We start from the raw sequence: 3,971 nt of genomic DNA on the forward strand, positions 1-3,971 counted from the left end.
GGGAGTGGCATGGGACTTTTTTTTCGTCGACCAAATGGTGTGTGTGTGTGTGTGTGTGTGTGTGTGTGTGTGTGTGTGTGTGTGTGTGTGTGTGTTACCTATTTAAATGTAGGCCTGTATATTTACAGTGTAGCAATGTCCCCCAATTCTGTTTACATTGTATTCTATTAGATCTTTACATGTTGTAGTCTACAGTTGGAGCATGGTATGCATGTAGCCTCTAGCAACCATTCGATAGAAATACAAGGAAATGACAATAGTCGGTGAGGACATCTTGTGGCCTTTTCCGATATGGCACACTTGTAACCTGGCCCAGTAATAATAATAATTTTATAGTGTGACAGGAAAGTAAACTATTATTACTTCATTTCATAATGAGAAATTGGTATTACTTTCCAATAAGTTCTAAGTAATGGTTTAAAACTCATTATAAAGAATAGAATGAGTGAGACATCTTGACGACAACATATCCCTCGTCAGCAGATGAATGACTCGGTGATCCCCTGACTTTTCGTCAAGAGCCGACCAGCCGCGAAGGCAACAGGTCAAAAGCTCCCCTTTTCTAACACTGTCATTATTGAATGGGCTTTATCATTAATATCTGAGCCAGTTCATATATTCTACAAGTAATTGGTGTCCCCCCAATGTTAATGCTGTAACGTTAGTGATTAAGGGGTGCCTAACTATTTTTATATTGTAATAATACCGTAAAACATTAGCTTAAGTCACCAGCTAACGCTAGCTAGCTAGCTAGCTAGCTTGGTTAGCAGAACGCTGAATAAGGTATTTTTAACATGATTTAGCTAGGTGAAAATGTCCCAATTAACTTTGATGAAAAGGAAAAACATAGCGAGAGGGTCAAAATTCAAAATGAAAACACGGGCAACCTCCACAAACATTTTCACGGCTATTTAAATGTACACGTTCCGAGCTTAGCATTGATTAAGGCTGTTTTATGGTTGTGCGGATGCTCTATGCAGAGCTTTCGCCGTAGCCTACCCCTGGTGTTTATGCAATAGACAGTTAAAGAAATGGACCAACAGATCTATGGATATGTCGGTACACGATCCGTTCTGCCTGCACGATCCGTCCTGTAAAGTGGACGAGCGCAGGCACCGCAGCAGCCAGGGGTGGGTTAGGGTTAGTAACCCTGTGGTGCGATTCTGATTTGATTCTTGTCTTTATTATTACTGTAAAGTCTTACTTTAGCTCTAGCCTGCTTTTCCCACTGTTTAGTTTGAGTAATGATATTTTAGGCTGAATCAAGCTGTCAGCTAGCGGTTAGCCGAATTAGCTGTTAGCTAAACTAACGTTTTTAGCTTTCCGTTGGAGGCTAATGGCAGACCTCCACAGTGGAACAGATTGTGCAGTGCCGTGAATTCCTAGTAAATCCTCGTACATCGTGATAATCATCTGCGCGTGCACGAATATATTGCACATGCGCAGAACGGATCTTGCAGACAGGACGCATCGTGTATCTGCGCTGTCTGCGTCTCAGAACTGCGGCCGCTATACTCTTGTGAGATTATCGTTGCCTACGTGTGCATGACGTCAGAGCAAGTCTTGATCAAGTCGGACACAAATCTAACCGCGTTGGGCAAGTTGCTTTTAAAAAGTAATTAGTTACTAGTTACTTATTCCAAAAAATAACTTAATTAGATACTCAGTTACAAATTATAAAAGTAACTAGTTACCTCAGAAAGCAACTAATGCTTTACTTTCAAGTACATTTTTAAATGCTCAAATGTGACCCCACCTCCACCCCTAGGTAATGGAACTTAAAATACATGTGCATGTTCAATTATCAACAATAATTCAACAATTATTTATGGTAAATCTGAATATTCTAATGAAATGGACACTTAAAACAATACTATAACAGAAACAATGTACACACATTTAAACTATTTTAATGTTACTGTGTGACAAAGTGAGACTAGCCTCCAATCAAATGCCATGTATGTAGATAATATGTCTAGTGGATCGATACAAATAACAACATAGATGTTTTTGAACTTAATACCATATTCAATCTAATTGGATGGGACCAGAGTGAAAGTCTACTTTCTAATCTAGTCTAAATCTAATCTTATATAATATATCTATTGCTCTGGATGGGACTATACTGTACGTTGCACTTGAGGCACCACTAAGACCACTTGACAGATTCAGCATTCTGCATTTGCGACAAATCACCACTACGCCTCGATATCCTGTCCATAAATACTACAAACAGGATTGGTGACAACGGGCAGCCCTGGCGGAGGCCAAGCCTCACCTGAAACGGGTCTGACTTACTGCCGAGAACCCGGACACATCTTTCGCTTTGGTCATACAGAGATTGGATGGCCCTGAGAAGGGACCCCCTCACCCCATACTCCCTGCAGCACCTCCCACAGTATCTCCCAGGGTACCTGGTCATACGCCTTCTTCAGATTTACAAAACACATGTAGACTGGTTAGTCATACTCCCAGGCTCTCCAGGATCCTTGCGAGACTGAAGATCTGATCCGTTGTTCCATGACCAGGATGGAATCTGCATTGTTCCTCTTCAACCTGAGGTTCGACTATCAGCCAAACCCTCCTTTCAAGCACCTTGGAGTAGATTTTACCAGGGAGGCTGAAAGTGTGATTCCCCTGTAATTGGCACACACCATCTGGTCCCTCTTTTTGAGAGGGGAACATCTAGTCCATCTAAATTATTAGACTTTTTTTGACGTGCTGAGAGATGTTTTTCATTTAGACCTGAAGTACACATGTGATCCACTAAGGGGAGCTCCAGTACAGCTAAAATAGCACATGCTGTGTTGTTATTAAGTGAGGATTACATTGTTAATGCTTTTTATCATAATAACAAGTTTGCTTACAACTCAACCATGCATTGAATTAAAGCACCACTACATATCATCCCATATTGCTGTTTTAATTGTACTCTAGTTTGATAAAACAGTTACTAATTAGCCTTAATCTAGGGTTTGACAAGACATTTGAAGACATTACCTTGGATTTCAGGAAGCTAGGAGGCCATTTGTTCAGTACATTTCTGATGTTTTATACTAAAACGGTAGATTAATATATTAATCCAGAATAAAGAGAGCGGATTACTCGATCATCAATTGTTAGAAACAGCCCTAGTCCCAATGTCCTATAGATTAGCCAGATTATAGAGAAGAAGAAAATACATATAGACTAGACATAGTATAGTATAATAGGCCATGTATTTAGTATTAATATTAAGTAAGTGGCAAGGTTAGTCAGCTAAGCATCAGTTGTCTATATTTCATGTGATGTAAAAAAGGTGTTCTACAAAAGAGCATCCTTTACCTTATAATATGGTCAATAGCCTTATTGTATTATTTTTAATTTCTTTTTTCTTTTTAAGATTCAAAATGTATGTTTGCTCCACTAGGGGTAGATCAAGTACAGCTAAACAACTGCTGCTTTGTTACAGCTGAATGCTTGAGGTCCTCCTTTTTATTTATCACATCAGCCTCACATGTGTCGAACCAGATAAAATAAAAGACATCCAAGTGTCCTTATGATTGTGAGCTTGTTTAGAAAACACAAACACCATGTATTCCGTGTGGACAAAATGGTTAATTCATGTATTCTCATTTTTTCGTCATAGCCTATATTTTGACATATGTGCGACCAATGACAAAAGATTCTTGTGGCCACAGTGTTTTACATAAATATATCTGGATTATTGTTAGACACATTATCAGAAGCCTAGAGGCTTCATCATAGTTTGGTTATTTTGGTTAGTAGTAGTATATTGTGCTAGCATGCTAAGCTGTTCTATTGACATGCAGAAGTCGTACAATTGTTGCAGGTTTGTTGCGTTGAGAGCGAAGCAGCCTGCTCTTTTGTTCCGAGAGGAGATTCAGCGTGTGTGTATGTATGTGTATGTGTGTATGTGTGTGTGTGTGAGAGAGCGAGAGAGAGAGAGGCTGTCTTTGGGATACAGCAGA

This window comes from Etheostoma cragini, chromosome 1 (genome assembly GCF_013103735.1).
Source record: "Etheostoma cragini isolate CJK2018 chromosome 1, CSU_Ecrag_1.0, whole genome shotgun sequence".
Classification (NCBI taxonomy): Eukaryota; Metazoa; Chordata; class Actinopteri; order Perciformes; family Percidae; genus Etheostoma; species Etheostoma cragini.